The following is a 22,232-nucleotide window of genomic DNA, read 5'->3' as shown; positions in this document are numbered from 1 at the left end:
AAAATATGTAATGATGAATGGTAATGATGTAATGTTAAAGTATGTAATGATCTAAATTTTAATAATTATTGTGAAAATATTTAGTGAATAAATGAAAAATGAATTTTTTTTCATCATGTGGTTTTGCCTATATTAATTTCAAAAATGGGTTTTATGTCAGACAATTGTATTCTCTGGAGCAGCATCCAGTCTAGTTCTTAATTTGAATTTTGTGCACCTAAATTTTATTAATTATTTTGAAAATATTTTGCGAATTAATGAAGAATGAATTTTTTTTTTTTGATCGTGTGGTTTTGCTGATATTAATTTCAAAAATGAGCTTTAGGTCAGGCAGTTGAATTCTCTGAAGCAGCATCCTGTCTAGTTCTTAATTTAATTCTAGTGCATGCATAAATTAAAAATGAGCAAGCCGAAATTTAGTTTTCATTAAAATAAAAACGAAAGAGGAAGAAAATAACATTCCCGATTAAAAGAAAACTTTTTATTAATAAAATATAAAAAAATAAGGTTTTGTTTTTCAGGAATGTTTTTCCTATACGGAAACGGTAATTTTACAAGAATTTTTTCTCCGTGTAACTTTAGTGCCTTCTACAGTTCCTCTTTATTTCATGAAAAAAGCTGATATTCTTCATATTCTGTAAGTCATTAAATATATATACTTTAAATCAATCAGACATGCCTTTTTCCACGTGAAAATTAAGTCTTAACTCCGTTGTTTAATACTTCAAAGGATTGTATCAAAATATATTTAACTTTAGACATCCTGTTGCTAACTTATAATATATACTTTTAAGATTTGATTTTAAAATAATATGCTTCACTCCCTATTAACTTAACAAATAAAATATCTGATAAATTGCAGGTTAACCTGATAACAATCATAAACAGCACAACCTTTTTCAAACCTTTTATAACGTATAAGAACAAAAAGCATTTAGTAAAAAGTTTAAACAAAACTGTAAATGATGATAATTTATCTCTTCAAAATTAGTTTATAAAAAACGTTTCCAATATAAATATATTAGTCATTATGAGCATTTTCAATTACTTAAAAGCATGGTTTAATGTTAGAAGTGTCTCATAGCAAAAACCTTAGAATACTTTAAATAGGTCAAAGAAATAATTATTTATTCACTTTAATTCGTATTCATTTTTTTTTCTTTTTTTTTTAAGGGAGTATCGGAAATTTTTTGAATTACTACGTAGGCGGTGATTAGGAACCTATGGTCTAGACCTGCGGTCGCCAAACGGTGGTCCGCGAAAGAACTATTAACGAAGGAGGATTTCTATCTTATTGCTACATCAGTCAAATTTCCCATTTCCCACTGATGTTAAGTAACATTGATTGAATGCTATTCTTTTTATTGTAATTATTAAATAAAGTATGAGGTGGTCCGCGAGATTAAATATTCGCTGCTTGGTGGTCCGTAGGATCAAAACGTTGGTGACTGCTAATATAGACAATATGGAATTAGTCCATAATTATTAACACTTACTTAAATTTGTTTAGAGACAATAGTTTTGCATACAGAGACTAAGTTGAAAATAAAATCAATTTGAATAATAAAGTTACAATATGTCCGCATAACAGGTATTGGATCCAAAACCCTCAAAAATTATTTTAAATAGTAAAGTTACGAAAAGTTAAATGATAAGAAATGAGTCGAATATGATAAAGACTTATTTAAACACTCACGAGACAGGTCGCGAGATTTTTCTTGTTTCCCTTTTTTACCACAAAAATATTTTGAATCTAAATTACGTACATATAGTTCCTACTTCAATGAATATATAAACTTTAATATGACGATATGTCTTAGTCAAAAAAAGTGCAAAGTTGAAGTAAAATGCAAATCAGCAAGACTTATTTTAAATAATAAAGTTTACAACATGTTTGGACTGAAGGTGTAAATCATTTATTTCTTCTTCATTGGTTCGACAGCCCTAAGAAATTTTTCTAGATTAATCTTCTATCACCAATTGTTTTCCAGTTTTTAGTCTGCAGTAACAATAGATCCAAGCCATCTAAGTATTCTAAATTTGGGCTGCCTTTTCTTCGAGTACTAAAAGGTCTAGAAGTATCTTCATCCATCTTGATAACGTCCATTTTTTTGCCAATAGTTTAATAAAAATCAATGGTTTCGTATTTCATATATAAGCTATCAATTGGATGTATTTACAAAAAAATAGAGAATTTATAATTAAATCGAACAAGAGAAGTTAACTGAAATCGAACAAAAGAAATATGAATGCATTACAGGACTTCTTCTGGAGATCTCTGCATGCATTCATGTTGGAGCTTTGCTATTCCAGCTCCGAAGTCCCCATTTGTAAAAAATAGGTAAAATTTTCGGTTTTCTACCAAAAGGAGCTAATTGTAATATCTTTAAATTCCATGATACTATATGCAACTGTTCTTTAACCTGTTTAATTACATAACATATTACATATAACATATTATACTATCTGTGTGTCTGCTGAGAAAGAAGTGTTTTTTTAAATAAATTAAAGCACTTTTAATTTATTTTAATTATGATGTCACGCCCGTAATTAAAAATTGGATAATTATGTTTTAACAGGAAGTCAGATTTAATTGAAAGCAGTCTCATTTGATATTCAAAATCAGTTAATGGAGTTAGTTGAAAATAAACATAAAAATAAATTACTGAGTATTCTATTTATAACATATTTATTAGGTGTAGGTGTGGCTTATTTCTGTTGCGTGATTGATTTTAATTAAATGCTACACCAGCAACACGTAATTAACACCAATTTTTAATAACAACATACCTTCCGACATTTCTCTATATACTCCAGTGGGTATTTTGTTGTCTTATTAGAAAATATGGCGTTTGTTAAGTAGCTCCGTCAGATTGCAACGCGCCAGGCTAAATGAATACGTCGCCGGTGTTTTCTAATCGGCCTAACACTTTTTAGGCTAATTGTAATGAGACCAGATTCTTTTAAAAGACAAGACAGTACATCTTCAATTCCTCAATCATCTTGATTCATTTCGGGCAATTTTTAATGAACCCAGATACTTTATGCTAATTAGAAAGCAGATCACTCATTGTCTAATCAGTTTGATTCACTATACTGAATCAGACTGATTAGATGCTGAATATCAGTCAATTCATAGTGGCGAAATTAATACAAGGCTCACTTCTAGAAGTCTAAGAAAATTTAGGCTGATTCCATAAATTTTTGCGCATTTTTTTAATTAGCCAAAAGGCATATGGGCTGATTGTAATAAGCTTAAAAAATATCAGGCTAAATAGAAAACACTGGAGATTTTCCGATGAGTCTAGTACATTGCAAAATAATAATGAAAAATTATATCTTTTAATTAGCCTATGGCGTAAACAATCTACACTCATTTGTACTACCTCATTACTGCCACCCTTTCATTATAGCGACCGAAACATGAAGTCATGAATTTTATTGACGCAATGCAATGTAACCTTCATTAAAACAACAGAACAGCTTATTCCAAAATAGCAACCTAATTTTTTAGTCAAATAAATGACGATATATCGATTACTTTTCATAATTGAGAAGTAGAAGTGCATATTGCATCTTCGTTGAAAAATTGGAGTATTTCATATGCATTCATGTACTTCTTAAGGAAAATTCAATAAATTCATCAATCATATTTTTATTTATTTGAAAACTGTGTTAGCTCTTTATATGAATTGTTATAAAGGGTGGTTAACTTGAGTTGAAACATGAGGTATTCTTATTCTTTTTGGTTTCATTTTGCTTAGACTTTACAGTTCTCTAGACTTACATAGTTTACCTAAAATGCCAGCTTGTAATCAGCGTAACACCATAATGCTTAGAACAGAAATTAATAATGTTGAAAGAAGTGGTTATAAGAACAATGTTTCTGTCAAAATAAGTTCGTGAGTTATATTTAAATATTTTCTATAATTTCAGTGTATTCACTATACAGTGACGTCATGTTATAATATGTGTTGGCGTTTGAGCCAAAGGAGTTGTCATGTCGAGCGTCGATTGTACAGATGCAATACTGTAAGCTATGAAGGATTTTTTTTAAAGAAACAAATTTTTTCGTAAATTCATAATATGCACCAAACAACGCTCTTTTCACTGGGAGAAGGTGGGCGAAATCTGAAAGTTGCATGCTTTGGAAATAGCATATTATTTGCTGAAAATACGCGTTCTCCACTACGTTTGATGTCAGGTAAGTTCAAAAAAAATATCTTGTAACGTTTTACGACACATTAGAATAATTCAAGATCTTAAGTGTGTCATAGTCATTGACGAAAAACCATTTAATCGATAGTTGAAAAACATTTAATTTGTATTGATAATTAAGATTAATGGCTATGCAACATGTCTTTGCATCAATTACAGTTAAAGAGCAAATCACCCTTCATAAATATTTTATGAAGCTAGATTACAGATTGAAGGTATTATTACGTCATATTTCAAAATTTCGGTCAAAAAATAGTCGAAATGTCATTACAAATTTTTTATTTTTCGTTAGTCAAGTTGGTTTATTTATTGCTACTAAATCAAAGATTCACAATCATCATTATCTCTACACTCAGAATGATCATTAAATATCATTAAATGTTGTTAAGTGGCTCAGTTACTAATGGAAAGAAGAGTTCTTAACTTAATGAAAGATTTCTTTCTTTTGCATGTATAATAAGAACTATGCTTATTACATTATCTTTTCAAACTTTTCAGCATTTTACAATGCGTTTGTTTTAATTCGAAGATCATTTATAACAGTTCTGAGAAGAAAAAAAATTTAAAAAAATTAATTGATTAAACGTTTCCTTTCCTTACATCTGGAACGAATGCTCTTAGTGACTATGTTTATTGAATTTCCTCGTTAAACGTTTTTGTCCCTTCTAATTTGATATTTATTATTTCTAAAGCTTTTTGTAAAAAAATCGGAAATAATAAATAATTAAAGTTAGGAGATCCGAGAATATTGAATAATGAAAATTAAGAAATCCGAGAATATTGAATAATAAAAATTAAGAGATCCGAGAATATTGAATAATAAAAATTAAGCGATCCAAGAATATTGAATACTAAAAATTAAGAAATCCGAGAATATTGAATAATAAAAACTAAGAGATCCGAGAATATTGAATAATAAAAATTATGAGATCCGAGAATATTGAATAATAATAAAAATTAAGAAATCCGAGAATATTAAGTAATTAAAATTAAGATCCGAGAATATATAATAAAAATTAAGCAATTATAGAAACATTTAAAAAAAATCATTTGAAATTAGACAATTACTTATGATTATAGCATTTCTGAAGTATTTTTCTGTTCGTTTTTTATGATTTCAAAGATCATTTGTAACAGTTTTGAGAATATTTTAAAATAAAAGAAAATCAGTTAATAATATTTTTTCTTTCGTTACACATAGATTATAAAATTCGTGTTATTATTTTTTTTTTTCATTTTTAATCTTTTATAGCAATTTCCCCATTCTTATTCTTCTTCTTCAATGGAACAACAACTCTGGGTGAGCCCTGTCTTTCTCCAGAAGTTGTTTTCCAGGCTTTTGGTGACTGTACCCCTTTTTTTTCTTCAGAATATCCATATAACCTTTTTCGAGACAGCCGATCCATCTAAAGTGAAATCTGGTCTGACTCTTTGTTTAGTTCCTATGGGCTTGACAAAAAATAGCTTTCGACAATTTCGATTTTCCTTCGATTCAGACGTCCAATCCCTTTTATCCTTTGGATCACAGAGTCACGCTCCTTAATTCTTAATTTTGCCATAAGCTACTCACTTGAGTTTCGCTCTCTCGCCTCTCAACGCTCTTGTCAACGCTCCCTCGCCTCTCAACGCTCTTGTCAACGCTCTCTCGCCTCTTGAGGCTCATGATTCAGATACATATAATAAAACAGATCTCATAAGTGTTTTTAGACAATAGAAAATTTAGTTTTTAATTTTAGAAAAATGGACTGGTTTGAGGCTGTAAAAACATCTGTTTGCATTTGCTATCCGTTTATGTATTTTTGAGGTTAGATCATTGTTCTTGTTAAATTCTTCTTATAAATAAGTGAAACTATCCACTTTTATACACTTGTAGTTTTCAATTTCCAGTAGACTGAGTTAAAGATCTTAATTTTAACTTGACTTATATTTGGTCCTTTTTTCACTAACTAGTAAAGTAATTACTTTCGCATTCTGTCTAACGCCATAAAAGCCTATTTAAGAGCTTCAGTGGTACGAGCCATTATGGCAATAAATTGTTCATTGATTATCAATTATGAGTTGACTCGTGAAACATCAAAAAATGCTACAAATATTTCTGCGTGCTTTCCAAAATTTTAGTGATATCTCTTGTTTAATAAGATGGCATATTTTTACCGGAGCTATGGAGTTGTTTACTAAAATTTTAGAATCCGACAAATACTTAAATAAAATTTTCACCGAATCCTAGGAAAAAATTCCACCAAATCCCAGGAAAATATTCTACTGAATCCCAGAAAATTATTTTACCGAATTCCAGGAAATTATTTCACCGAGCCCTAGTAAAGTAAGTAAATGCTCATTTCAAATTATACATATCTACTTTTTATGTAAGATTAGAGTAAAAGGTATTTTAGCTAAAATTGCATTTCATAGTATAACATAACAGTTACAGAAATAAATTTTAAAAAATACATTTGTACCAAAATTTGAAATTGTACAAAACGATTACTTAAAAGAGCTAGATATCAATATCAGATTTTATGATAAAGAAATTGCATAGTGAATATTCAGTAACTAGAAAACTATTACAAACTGTACACTAAATACATGCTCATGTTGTTTTTAATAAACTTTTCAAATGAGGTGAATTTATTTGTTTTTGTAGTTTTATTTGCTTTTTCAATAGTTCTGTTAAATATAGATTCAAAAAACATTCAAATGTGACTAAAGAAATTTGCGATGAACTGTAATTTAAATAATTTTCCTAATATGTCTTTGAGTAATATTTTTACATACATTACAATGTTTTTTCTTATTATGCTTCTAGACATTTTTCACTAACTTTATTTTAATTTAATTTTAAATCTTAAAACTACAATTCTAAATATTATAACTAATTAATCATGTATGTTTGAAGTTTTCATTTTACGATTTCAGTCCAATTAATGAATCGTTACTTAAAAAGGAATCAACAACAGAAAAAAGTGATGAAAACAAATTAATATTTTTTTTATATTGTACTCGAAGTGTAATATGGTAACAAAAAACATTTTTACACAGTGTTTATGTTCTAACATAGTATGGTACAGTTAACATAATAAAAAAGAATAAAACTTATTAATTTGCTTAGTTTTTCTCTCATTTTTTTATAATCCTTTTTGTCTTCATTGAGCTATATTCATATAAAGCTCAATTTTCCTAAAAATCGACAAATTTATTTTCGCAAAAAAACAGATTTTTAATCTGCAAAACAAGATATATATATATAGATATATATATATATATATCATGAACACTTTAACAGTTAAACATTCTGCAAGCAATGACTACCATAAAATAAATATTTTTAAACAATATTGAAAATAATGTAAAAAAAATCATACTTGCACTTCTTACTCTAAATTACATTTAATCTAATATAATATGTTAGTTAAGTTTATCTATTCTTCGTCAATGAAATAAAATGAAGATAAAACAAAAAAAAGTCCCCCCCCCCCCGAAAAAGTCCCTATTTAGTTCTAATATGCTATGTATAACACGCTCTAACTTCTGGTAAAATAAATTTCTAAATAAAATAAATCGTGAATGCGTTTGTATACGGCCCCTAAAATCAACACAGTGAGAGAAAGAAAAGGGGGTGAAGAGTGAGGAGGGTTGTAAAGAGGGAAGGCCGCTACAGTTATTGAGTAAGTAACATATGCCGATGTTCTCAAAGTTCTCTCTCAAGTGAATGAGAGAAGAACATGCCAACCAGTGCTGTGCTTAAAGTACAAGGAATGCGGCGCCACACCGGCGCAAGGTAACAACATGGCTCAGTTAAAACTTTCATCGATTTCTTCAAGATATTCTTAATTAGGATCCTTTGCAATAAACTGGATATCTTTTTGAAAAGGTAAAAGCTTTTTACTTATCTTACTTAGATAACCTTTGTCTTCTTTTTTTGTTCGAATCACCTCTTATTAACGGTGGTCCGTGGTAATCAGCTCGGGAAAAAGTTCGACAGTTTGTTCGAATTAGAATGTCAATTTTATTTTTTTTTAAATTGAAAACTAAATTATCTAAATCCCATATATTTTTATTTATGGCTAACAACATTTTTATGTTCTAAATTGAAACGGTATGTGTGCTATTTACGGAATTTTTGCGCACAATATTGTACATGGTAAAACTATAATTATTTGATCCTATATTAATTTTTTGACAATGTGTAAATTATTAACGGTGGTCCGTGGTAATCTGCTCGGGAAAAAGTTCGACAGTTTGTACGAATTAGAATATCAATTTTATTTTCTTAAATTGAAAACTAAATTATTTAAATCCCATATCTATTTTTATTTATAGCTAACAACATTTTTATGTTCTAAATTGAAACGGTATGTGTACTGTTTACGGAATTTTTACACACAATATTGTACATGGTAAAACTATAGTTATTTGATCCTATGTTAATTTTTTGACAATGTGTAAATTATTAACGGTGGTCCGTGGTAATCTGCTCGGGAAAAAATTCGACAGTTTGTTCGAATTAGAATATCAATTTTATTTTTTTAAATTGAAAACTAAATATCTGAATCCCATATATTTTTATTTATCGCTGACACCCTTTTTCTGCTCTAAACTGAAGCGGAATGAGGTCATTTTACGGAATTTTTACTCACAATATTGTACATGATAAAATTATAGTTATTTGATCCGTTGTCAATTTGCTGACAATGTGTAAAAAATGTATGAAATCTAACTTTCCTAAAAGAAGTGACTGAAAATAAATAGTATAGTAGGGAATAATCGGTTTGACATATTAAACTCAACAATTTATCGTAATTCAGTGTTAATACGGTAGAATCAAATTCAAAATTAACTTCAACAGCTTACTCGAATAAAAATATCAATTCCTTTATATTTTTAATAGGAAACTATTTGATCTAGAATCTCCTTTTATTTCTAAATATTAACATTTTCATTTTATATCAAAAAGTTGAAAAGAATTAAGACAATATAACAGACAATATTGTATATTGCATCGTTACAATGTTATGACACAACCTTAATTTTTTTTAACAAAAAGTTAAAGATACGTAAGAAATGGTTTTATGTGTTAATTTCTACAACTTAAAATTCAGTGTTTTCAAGCTAAAATCAAATTCAAAATTAACTAAAAATTGCTCGAATTCGAATACAAATTCCATATTTTATATATTATTGAAATTGATTATTCTATGTTTGTTCCCTGTTGAGACAAAAATACACTATTTTTCAATTGATGTTAAAAAAAATAACCATTTTTTTACAATAAAATCTGAAATTTGTTTTAAACAGGGCATTCAATGCAATCAGGTTCCGTTATGAAATACTTTAACAGTTCTTTCAAATTCAATTTTATTTTCTACAAATATTGCTGCTTCTATTTATATTTTTTACTTGTTACAAAAATATATTTTCTTCAACTTGAGCAGATTTATTTTTATAAATTAAATTTTAAATTTTAAGTATCAATGTTAGTACGATGCAATCAACGCATTTTAACGAAGTAACTATCAGTTTGACTATTACTCAAATTAGAATATCAATTCCATTTTTCCTAATAAAAATTGATTTTACTAAAACCAAATTAAAAATTAATCGATATTTGGGTACGAAATTTTGGGTCGATTTTAGACACGAAATTCTAAAAAATTTCTTAAGGAAATAATTTTATGTTTTCACAGCACAATTAAGTTCAGTGTTTCAATATTTAATTCAACTTTTTGCTAGAATTTAAATATTAATTCCTTATTTAATATTTTGTGAAATTTAATTATTCTATTCTATTCTTCACTGAGATAGATATTCAATATTTTTGATTAATGCAAAATAATTTATTTTATTAAATAAATTCTGAAATTTGTCTTAAAAGAGACATTCAGGTTTCGTTACGAAATGACATTTAATTGATAGAAAATTTCTTCTAATTCAATTCTATTTTCACAAAAAAATAAGTATAGCATTAATATTCTTCACTTGTTACAAAACTGTATCATCTTAAACTAGTACAGATTAAATTTTCTAAATTAAATTTCGAATGTTATGAATCAATATTTACGCGATATATTCAATACACTTCGACGATGAAACTTCCAATAATTTGACAATTAACGCGAAATAAAATGTCAATTTCCTTTTTTTTTTCAATTAGAAACTTTTTTTGCAAACTAAAACTAAATTAAAAATTAGTCTTCGCTGAACAAATAGTTTTTAACGTTCAGTTCGATTTCACATCTTAAATTCTAAAAAATTTTCTTATTAGAATGATTTAATATTTGCACAGTACAGTCACAATTAAGGCTACAGTGAACTCGTGAAGATCTCTCGAAAAAGACTTCCAATAATTTGACAATTAACGCGAAATAAAATGTCAATTTCCTTTTTTTTTTCAATAAGAAACTTTTTTTGCAAACTAAAACTATTGTTCAGCGAAGACTAAAAATTAGTCTTCGCTGAACAAATAGTTTTTAACGTTCAGTTCGATTTCACATCTTAAATTCTAAAAAATTTTCTTATTAGAATGATTTAATATTTACACAGTACAGTCACAATTAAGGCTACAGTGAACTCGTGAAGATCTCTCGAAAAAGAAATCGATTTTCCAATTTTGACCATTTCATGTTAATTAAATGATATAAAAAAGCATAATAATTATTAAAATTGAAAGATTTTGTAAAACATTTGACAATATTAGTGTTAGTTTGATTTCTTATTACAAAAACTTGTTATTGTGAGTGTTTCTCAAAACAAAAATTTTGCATCGAATTGGAAATTAAAATAGATTCATGCGCTGTAATTTTGACGACTATTCCATGAAACTTTTTTGACACACTCTCTAGATCAGTAAAAAAAAAAAATTGTAGAGAAAAAATTTCAAAGTAAGTTGCCGTAACATATTTTCTAGTCATTTCAATGCTCCAAAACGTTCATAGAGGTACGATTTTCATGTTCTTTCTTTGTTTTTTTCTTTTACTTGCTTTTCCATCTCTGTATGGAAATTAGTAGAAAAATGTATACATTTTTTCCCTACAATTTGAAGAGAAATATGAATAAAGTTGAAATTAAGAAATAATCTTTAAATTTAAGGAAAAATTTAGCGCGAGGAGCTTATTTAAATTTCAAAATAAATCATTAATTTTTTTGGAAAAAATTTGAATTTTTCATGTTATAGCATGAAGTATGTATCAAATTATTATATTTTTTATGTTCTCTCTCTCTAAATATAAACAATCCCTGAAAGTTACAGCAATGTAACATTATTTTTTAAGAAAAATTTATTAAGAGTCCAAGTAGCCTTAGGTTCAAAAAGAACTTCAAAATTTCACGAATACTCAGTTTTTATATGAATTGTGAGAAATGAATTTCATTTGTAATATTTTATAGAATTTGAAGTTCCTATTCTTATTCTAGACGGGAATTCAACGATTAGCATAAAATAGTTTTTATTAAATTCTGAAATTTGTCATAAATTAATTGGCATTCAACAGTCTGATATTCTTTCAAATTAGACTATCGAAATATCTTGAATATCTAACGAGATAGAGAGTTCTTTTCGTATTATTTGCAAGCTACAAATTTTAGTATTCCTTACATGTTACATAATTAAATGTTCTTTACATGTTGCAAAATTTAATATTCTTCGTTTCGTTTAGATTTAATTTATTAATTAAATTTTAAAACTTGTTTAAAATTTTATATACCTTAGGCATTACATTCATCCACCTTTACAAAGTCTCATTTCATAATTTACGGGAAATTTAGAATATCAACTTCATCTTTTTATAAAAATTTATTATGTTACAGACATTTTTTACAAGAGGAAATTTAACATCATTTAATTACTCTTATAATAAATTTAAGACATTAAATTCTAAAATTTGTCCTATATGAGACCATTAAATGCTTAAACGATTTCAAAATTTTATTTCGAACAAAATAACATAATATCAATAGTTTGTTGTAGTTTAACAAAATATCAATGGTTTGACAGTTTGCGTGAATTAAAGTAAACAAATGTAAAAATATTAAACACATGTAAAAAAAGTTTCTCTCTTAATATTTAAAATGTTTCCTATCTGTTGATTGAATTCTGCCAATCACTCTTCTTAAGCTTCTATTTCTCTATTTTTTAATTTTTTGCTTACTAGTGCGATTGAGTTTTTGTGAACCAATTAAATTCAGATTTATTCATTTGAAACTATTTCATATTTTTCCGTAGAAGTTAAATATAAGGCATTGAAATTTTTGTGAACTAATTGAATTTCATCAGCATTAGATTTATGTATTTCAAACTCTTCTTTATGTGTGCTCAGCAGTTTAACATTATAAATTAAAGCTTTTTTAGATTGATTGAATTTTTTCAGTTTTATTTTTATTCATTCTTAACTATTCCATGTTTTACTTAGCAATTTTACTTATTGAATTGCAGTTTTTTTAGACAAATTGAATTTCTTCAGTCTTAGATTTACTCTGTCCAAACTATTCCGTTTTTTAACGTAGCAGTAATGATAATGAATTGAAATTTTTGTGAACTAATTCAGTCTAATAAGAATACAGAAGAAAGAAAAAGCTATTTCCGGAATTGACGGGTAACAGCGGCTATTGCACTGAGTATTAATAAATTATATTGAAAACCTTGCGGAAATATTGGCAAACGAGATGAACGACGAAGCACTAACAGAAATAATTTTACGAGATACAATTCAAAAAAGAAAACAAAAATGGAACACCCCGATAACTTTTGATTTAATGATCGGATTTTCACTTTCTAGGACTCAATCTTACTCGTTCCAGAGCCTCGCCTTAACTATGTTAATTAATGCGGACGATATTTTAAGTAACAATATCGGACACAAAAACGTAATTTTTCTCAGTAAATATATTTTTCTTTTCCACGGATTCAGATTTCTTACCCTCAAAATAAGGGAGGGGGGTATAGTTGCAATCTGGATAATTTGGTGCCATTAGTTTGGTCAGAGGAGGAGTTAGGATCTCTTATTGTTAATTTTACTTTTCGCGTATTTCGTCATATTTCAATAACTTTTTAAGCAAATGGGAACACTTCACGCATGATTATAAACTGCTTTTATTTTATTGCTTGTATCATGCGCATGTCTTTCAGTGCATATATTATTATTTTGTATTTGTGCTCTTACTAAATTTTTTAAAATCGGTCTTATTTTCCGGTGACTAATAATTAAAATCTATCATAATTGTTTTAACATTTATTTATTTAAATAAAAATCACAATCTATAAATTTAGGTTTTTGTTAAATGCCGACTGCCATAGTAAAATTCTTGTATTAACTAAGCGAAATTATTTTTTTCTTTACTTCGCCTATTTTTGTTAAATATGCTCTATTGTTCCATCAAGTTTGAAGTACTTCACCAAAAGATATTTTTTGAGTGAATGACCGTTTTACCTTTAAAAATGACCGCAGGAAAGCAAAATTTCATTTTAATTCCCATAATTAACTTTTAAATTGAAAGGAGGCACTTTTTAATTCGCTGTGGCGTGTTGTATGGGAAGTAATTCGTGTCTCATCTAACTTTTAAATGAACATGGTTCCTGGGAACTAACATTTTCCACAAATGCATTTGAGTTAATAGAATAAAAGCAATTTTTGGAAGTTAGGATGAAAAACAATTTGCTTTGTCTTCTGGCCGTCTTAAAATTGAGGTCTTAATAGTAACATTAGGTTTACAAATTTAAATCGAAGAAAATTAACTTTTGCAAAAGTTAATTTTTTAAAGGAAAATGTTGACAACAGTAAGCATTGGTATAATGGAAAACATGTAGTAATATTACACATTAAAATTTAGTTTGGAAAAAAATTAATTGCCATGAATATAGTCTCAGATTTTTTTTAAAAAATTAAATAATTGAAATGATATGAAAAAATTCCTTTAATTTTGCTCCTTTGACTAAGTATTATATTGATTTGACAAATTGATCATGTAAACTGTTGTAAAAGGCATGTATGTTTTTAGTTGTATAATAAAAATATTTATTTTTTCATTAGAAGATTTACATAAATCTATCAATTGCATAAAATAATTTCATAATATTTAACTTCTATTCACTTCAATTTTGTTCGAATTCAAATTAATTTTCTCTATGTGTATGCTTGATTGAGAAACTAATTTTATTACGTAATATTGTACATGCGCATCCTAAATTCATGATTCTTGCATTACATTGTATCGTAAAAGTAATTAAATTGATTATGAGTATTACATCTCACTGAAATATAAATTTTAGTGTTGCTGAATAACAAACATGGTGGCGGCTACTTTACACCAAGTTGTGTAAAAGAACATTCTAAGTGTTTCGCTACACTAGAAGCTTACCGCAAGATAACTTCATCTTTTTTCGAAATCATTTTACGATTATTTTTATACTTGTTCTTACTTTTCAAAAATTATTTTAGGGTTTTGAACATCGTATAAGTAAATTTGCAATTCAACCTTATTGTCGAATCGATACTCCACCTGATTATTATCTCTCTTTTGATTAAATATTTCGGTTAGATAAATTGGCAGATATTTTTATAATGTTAACTCAATTTACTTTTTTGCACTTAAATATGATTTCAACAAGTAACACTTCAAAGATCAAAACAGTTAAAAGATTTTTCTTTATAATCAATCAAGGGTTGGAGCTGACATTGCTCGGGGGTCAGAGCGCTCGCCTCCTAATGAGGTGACCCTAGCTCGACTGATGGCGTTGACTGGTCATGCGAATTTTGCTTTCGATTCGCAACGACCACAATTTTGATATAGTTATTTTATAGATTTTTTTTTACTTTGCTAAATAATGAGTTTGTTTGTTAAAATAACAGTGCTTATCTCCTTAAAAAATGGGCTTCTGATTTTAAATAATAATATTTAAATAGTTTTTTGGAAACAGTATTAAATAATTTTATACTGGCTCAGCAGATGCCATTTTTTTTCTTTTGCAAATTTAATTTTGTTTTACAGTGCTTTTTTTTAACAGTTTTTAAAAAACTATCTTGCATTGAAACGCATTCTGTCAATAAATAACAATTCAAGCTGAAGGATATTTTTTATTCGTTTGTTTGTTAATAATCAGTCAAAGTGAGAACACTAGTTAAAAAAATTTTTTAGTTACTAATTATTTTGGCAAAGATTGCAAGAGTTTTTTTTTCTTCTTTTTTTGCTCTTACTAAACAAAATCCCTTTAAAAACTTTACAACTCATTATAATCATTATGGGTTTGCTTTTTTTTTTCCTAGTTTTAAATATATTTTTTTTCTTGAAAAAACTCAAGCATTGAAATAAATTGCTGATTTAAACTGTTGAATCCCTGGTTAAAAGAAAAAAAATAAATAAAAATTAAAATACTGTTTAGTTAATGACCAAAAAATTGAAGAAAAAAAATTTATTTATTTAAATTTTTTTTATTTACTTCTCGTAAATAAGAAAATAAAATTACATAAGAAAAGTAATTCTTCTTTTTCTATCAAGCACAATTTTTAGTATGTGAAAATAGTTTAGCATTTTCGGTTTTACATTACTTTTTTTTCACACTCCAAATTACAAACAATTTTTAAGGCTACTATTTTCAATGTTAGAAAGACAATTTTAACTATAAATAAATTTCGTTTTTAACGGAAAAAATTCTCTCAGCTTGTAATACCGATATTTGTAACGAACTCCCTCGTATCATTCCCCTATTAATTTGTAATAAAAAGGTGGTCTAACGGTCTTCTTTTCCCCAGCTGTTGCAGGAAGGTGGTAACAATGCAACAGAAGTCGTATTGTTATTACCCTTATGTTAAACTGTATTGTTGTTGTATTGTAATATGGTTGAATTGAAATCTCTATAACAAAAAAGTACCCGAAATGTAACTCCCCAATCGGGCTTATATTATTTGTATTATTTATTTATTTTTTATTTGTTTATTTTACATAATGCATAAATTTTTTTCTGTCTATTTCGAAGTAATTAATATTTTATAAATTATCAAAAATAACAATTTTTATTTCGAATTACGTGGCTAAATTTAATTCATTCCGCTGGAACAGAGCCTTGTTGACTATGAAAGGTTACTTCAAATATTTTTTCGTTAATTGGAAACATTAATGGTTGCTTTTTAAAAGGCTAAATGTGAAAGTTTAAACTATGAAATTCGATCATTTTGAACAAAGAGTTCAAAATCTACATTTTATAACAATTTATTAGCTGAATTATTCCAACGAGAAATCGTTTAAAATTATTTTTTTATAACTAATTTGAATAAATTTTTCGAACTAAATTATTAATCACGCATTTGACGAAATGTCTACGATTTTTTGCAATTTTGTTCTTAAACTTACTTTTTAACTAATTTATGTTTACATGACCAATATGAAACAGGTAAAATGCCTATTTACATATATATATATATCTAATGTAATTTTATTGCATTAAATAATTTTTAGGTAAAATGTGATGTTTTGTACAAAAAATTTGAACTTCTGCATTTATTTTAAGAGGTACAGGGTATTTTCAGGATTTTAAAGAAAAATTTTATTATTCAATGTGTGTATATAACCATATGTGTATATAAACATTTTCTTTTTGTATCCATTGTATATATTGCAATTGTACTAAGCACTATTACAGCCCATGATTTTTTTAAAAGAAAATTTTTTTAGCTTAAATATAAGAAAAGTAAGGAAAGCAAACATGTTCGACACTTTTATGCTCGATCATTTTCTATAGTTTGGATTTATAAGTCTAAGCCACTGCTTAGATCAAAAAATTTCAGAGTTTTATATATTTCTTTTGTTAAGATTTTCCTCTTGTTTCCAAATTTTAACATATTTTGAGCAATTCTGTTCAATCGGAGAAAAAAAATCAGTTTTTAAATAATATTCGAATTAAAGTATGCTAAAATAGGCTTCTTGTTAGGCAAAATAAGAACATACGTTCAAATCACGTGACGTATTTTTTTTACAAAAAAAAAACATGTTTTTTAAATTTAAAAAAAAAAACTGTTTAAAATACGCTTTTCTTGTTTTCTTAAAATTTCGCACCGGCAGGTCTAAGCTATTTTTCAAACAAACAGAAATGAAATTGCGGCGCTTTTTAGATCAAGCGTAGATAAAAAAAATTTTTATTTAAGTATAGAATTATAATGACTGCGCTATATATATATATATATATATATATATATATATATATATATATATATAAAAAGAATAATCTGTTCAAATGATATCTTAACTTCAGACTTTTAAAAAAGAAAAAGAAAAATACATTGGTCTGTAAAATTATTTCGATGAAAGCGTAAACCCTTATCAAGGTTTAATTATCTCAACTACTAATTTCCTTCCAATCTATTATAAAGTTAAACGTTTCCTAGAGTCATCAACTTAAGTTAAATATACATATGTTCATTTAAGCTTTAAAACATTTAAGAACAGCTCATTACAAACAATTCACAGTCATAGTTAAAGAAAGATATTCCGATTGTGGCAATAGAATGATGAAGCAATCGTTAATTAATGATTCTGTTTTGTTCTACCGATCAATAGTGTTGATAGAATCGGTTGAGGAAATTTCAAGGTCATTTGTAAGGTTATTAATCGACTTGACCCTAAACTATTAAAAAAAAACGTTGCGATGCAAATAAAGCAAAGAAGAATCAAAAAGAACAAAACTTATCAACTTCTTTTATTTCGTTTTATCGTTATATATTCTCAATTTGTTTTGTTGATTTATTATCAGGCATCAAAACATTTTTCATACATGGTTGAATTTGAATAAGTAGGTCGGACAGCATTATGACACGTGTTTTCTATTTAGATGAAAAATGCAATTTTTTCCTTATGAATGTAAGAATTATATAGTTTTAAATCATATTTGTTTTAAATGACAAATTCTATAAGAAATTGATTTTGTTTATAAGCTGATGAGCGTTTCCAAAATGTATTTAATTCTGATTTCTGATTTTTTTTAACGCCAATTCTGATACTTTTTTAAAAAAAATGAAAAATAACAACAATTAAATCTTTCAATATCAAACTACATTATCGTATACATTTTAATTCATATATGTTTTAAGCGACAGAATAATAACGCAAATTCTGAAGCAAATTATTTTTTGAGATTTTGTTGGCAAACAAAATCTCAAAGTTGGTTTTTTTCCAATGCCCACCTGTGTTTACACCTGTCAATTCAGGCATATACAGGGCGATTTTGTTGGCCTCTCTTTCAGGGGCACCATATTAGGTGGGCCAACGTCGCTCCCACAATGAGGGCGTCCCGCAGTGGACTGATCGTTAAGACACGGTTCCCAGCAGATCACCGAAGTCAAGCATCACTGGCTGCGGTCAGTGTGCGGGTGGGTGACCACTTGGATCAGTCTGCGTAGGGACCGAGGGTGTGCGGTATTGATCCTCGTTAAACTGTGCTACCGTAAAGTGCTCGACTTCGCGCGCAGGTCGTCGGGCTACCGAAGCGGGGGTGCCATCCCCTCCGCAGAGGATCAAAATTGTGATGGCATGTCTTCGGATCATCCTCCGGGATGTTTCGGAGACCGTCGCCAATAGCCCATTGTGCAGCTCTAGTGCGACGTAAATTAACAACAACAACCCACAATGAAGACAGATAGTACAGAGAAGGAAAGAACATCCATGCCTTGCCCGGGATTCGAACCCAGTACCTTTCTGATGCAAGGACAGTTCCCTGTCCATAAGATTATCTGATGCATTTAAATCAGTAAAATTAAATCAGTAGATTTTAAACTACATAATTGGATACATTTTAAATCATAACTTTTTAAAGGGCAAAATGATAACGCAATTTTTTTGTAAATAAGTTGATGAACTTTTCAAAATAATATTTAAATATTTCAATATTAAGCTACATTATTGTATCCATTTTAAATCATATATATTTTAAGCGACAAAATCATAACGCAAATTCCAAAACTAATTAGTTTTTTTTTTTTTTTTTTTTTTGAGATTTTGTTTTTGAATTTATGAACTTTTCCATAAGATAATATTATAATTAAGTCAACCCATTTTAAATTTTATGTATTTTAAATCATATGTATTTTATACAAATTCTACAAACAATTGATTTCTGTATTTTTGATAGTAAGATAATTGGCTATTCCAAAAGTTCGTGAACTCATCCGCCATTGAAGCAATCAAATTTTCCCCTGATTGAGAATCACTGTACTATGTATTAATATGAATTTTTTCATGAAGCTTTATACTGTCGGTGAGCATGGCTTCAAATACGTAAAATAGAAATTAACATTGGTGTTAAGTAAAAAGCATTTAAGTTAGGTTGTGGTTGAGTTGCGTTTTATCAAATGAACAATAGTGGAATGTTTATTAATTTATATGCTTGCTTCACCTATCGTAAGAGGGGGGAGTTGCTGGAATGTTTTGTGTTAAGCTGCTTTTTGGTGCTGCCTTCTAAATGTGAATAAGAGTAGCCTATTCTAATAGTCCAGGGTCATTAATTAGAGAGAGCCTCGTGTGTGTAAAGGAATGGAGGAAATAGAGTGGTGTCATCGCAGGGATTCGAACCCCCTTCTTGTCGGTCATGAGATCGACAAATTAGCTCTTTTTGCTATAATATCTACCCAGCTGTAAGGAACAAAGTAGCTTCACTAGGTGGGCCTAGTTGGTGCGATAAAATTCCGGTTGTTTAGTCGTATTAGGTGAAAGCAGTGATAAACGGTTTTTCTCACTATTAACGGTTTGAATGCCATCTTTTTATGGTTATTTGACTGAATATGCTAAAAAAACAGTTAAATAAATTGTTATTTAACCATTTGTACCGAGAAATTTCTTAAGCTTAAAATACGTATATTAAAAATGAGTATTACGGTGCTAAAACCTGAACATCGATGTCAGATTGGCTGTATACATTACAGGTGTAACTTGTGAGGTGATCTCTAAGTATTCCGATCTCTAAAAGTTAAAGTGTTAATTAAAATTTGTAATTCCTACAGCTAAATTCACTACCACTATTATAAATTTATAGGACCCAAGGCAGCACTGTAAAAAGAACAGTTGATTTTCATATCTTTTCAAGAGATACTAAATTAAAATGAAATCTACCAATTGTTTTATTCAAATGGATGACATAACATTACGAAATAATTTAGATTCATTGGTTAATTCTTTGAAAAAGAAACAATATCTGAAATTTGAAAATATAATCAAATGCTTTGATAATTTTTTAACGAAGCATTTTGAGCAGTGTTCATTTTCTTAAATAAGCATTTTGAGCAGTGTCCATTTTCTTAAATAAGTATTTTGAGCTGTGTTCATTTTCTTAAAGATGCGTTTTGAGCTGTGTCCATTTTCTTAAAGAAGCATTTTGAACTGCATCCATTTTCTTAAATAAACATTTTGAGCTGTGTCCATTTTCTAAAATAAGCATTTTGAGCTGTGTTCATTTTCTTCAATAAGCATTATCAGCTATATCAAAAATTAATTACTCTCCTACAGTATGATTCGGTGTAGATCACAAAGCTAATAGATGCGAAAAATACTTAGTTAATTTACTTAATTAAATCACAAGATAACATTTGAATTAATGTTTAAAAAGCATATTTAAATATTAGAAAATTTATCTTCTCTGTTTTTTTCATATTTAATTCTCATATTTAATCATTAATATAAAATTTTATTATACAAATACGAGTTAGCTTCATAAAAAAATTCTCTACGAAAGCAAATTTCTCCCAATACTTGATCCAGGAGTTTCCTTGTCTTCTGGATTGGGTTCAAAATTACAAGGCTATGAAATTGAATATTGGTAATCGTAAGCTCATAATTAGGTCTGCTGTTCAACGACGGTTATAAAATAAAATAAAATCATTCATTTTGCATCTAATTATCCAATTAAAATAATCCTATATAAATAATTTAACTATCCTTTCGTAATAATTCCTAATAAATATTACATTTCTATTAAATTTTTACCAATTAATTTTTATCATTCTTGCTAAATTTAATACTCCTATAGTTGTGATAATTTATTTAAAATTTACATTCATGATGTAGAATATTCCGAATACCATATACAATTAATTTATTCTTTATAATAAAGAACAATTTTTTTAAAAGAAATTTGAAAAAAAGGAATCAAATCCCCTTAAAAAACGTTCATGCGTTTTGTTTAAAATAAAAAGCTCACAGACAAACTATATATTGATACTCTCTTCAATTAATACTTCCTAAATCTTAAAAGGAAACACTTTCAAAGAAATGAGGTTGTGAGGAGGTGTGGTGATGCCTTTCACCTCATTCTTGACCAATTTGGATAAAGAGGACGAATCAAGAAAAAGTTGCTTATTTTGAATTAAGAAAATATGAATAAAAAATAAGTTTCTTTGAATGCCAAAAAAATGACAACCAATTCTTTCTACTTAATCCAATAGCAAGTAAACCTTTTCAGCGTAGTATTTTTTCCGCGTCTTTTTTCTTTCCTCTTTTTTTCATTATTTTTTTCCTTGTGCTGATTAATTTCATAGTAATAATCACGTATTCTTAGATTCGTCATATCCTTATAAAGGTATGGTTAAAAGAAATATTTGAATGGTTTTTTTTTTTTTTTTTTTTTTTTTTTTTTAGATATAAAAAGCTTGAGTTGTTTTACATATATCAATTCTTAATTAGAGTATTTGAAAACACGTGCTTTTAGCGGAAACGTTGTTCTGAATGTATATATATATATATATATATATATATATATATATATATATATATATATAAACTTCCTTTAATCAGTTAATATACATTCTAACAGACACTTTTTTAATCACTCTGAAAATATGCATTACACTACAGTGTGGACAAAAAATGACTTTTTTTTTTAGAATAACTCATATTTAACTTTAATCTTTCATATCTTTAAATTAGAATTAAAAATAGGTCCTAAATTATTGATAAAGCAAAATAAATATAAAACTTAATTTTGGAAAAAATAGGAGACCCAGATAAAATTTTAGATCCAGCATAATTGAGTCAATTTCTGTTAG

At 27.6% G+C, this 22,232-nt stretch overlaps 1 protein-coding gene across 2 annotated transcripts in view; it reads left to right on the top strand.

The window, feature by feature from the left end:
* LOC107439957 (F-box and leucine-rich repeat protein 7) overlaps positions 1–22,232 on the top strand; it is a 156,915-nt gene that overhangs the window by 72,493 nt on the left and 62,190 nt on the right. The window contains exon 1 of one of the 2 annotated variants that reach the window (XM_016053089.4): positions 7,851–8,089. The exons of the other annotated variant lie outside the window; for it this stretch is intronic. The gene's annotated coding sequence lies outside the window, so the exon portion shown is untranslated. Of the gene's footprint in view, positions 1–7,850; positions 8,090–22,232 lie in introns of those variants that run through there. 2 annotated transcript variants of the gene reach the window in all.

Source organism: Parasteatoda tepidariorum, chromosome 12 (genome assembly GCF_982258835.1).
Source record: "Parasteatoda tepidariorum strain Cologne lab strain chromosome 12, Ptep-v5.0, whole genome shotgun sequence".
Classification (NCBI taxonomy): Eukaryota; Metazoa; Arthropoda; class Arachnida; order Araneae; family Theridiidae; genus Parasteatoda; species Parasteatoda tepidariorum.
Note: the sequence above shows the minus strand (reverse complement) of the source record. Positions and strands in the feature narration are given on the sequence as shown.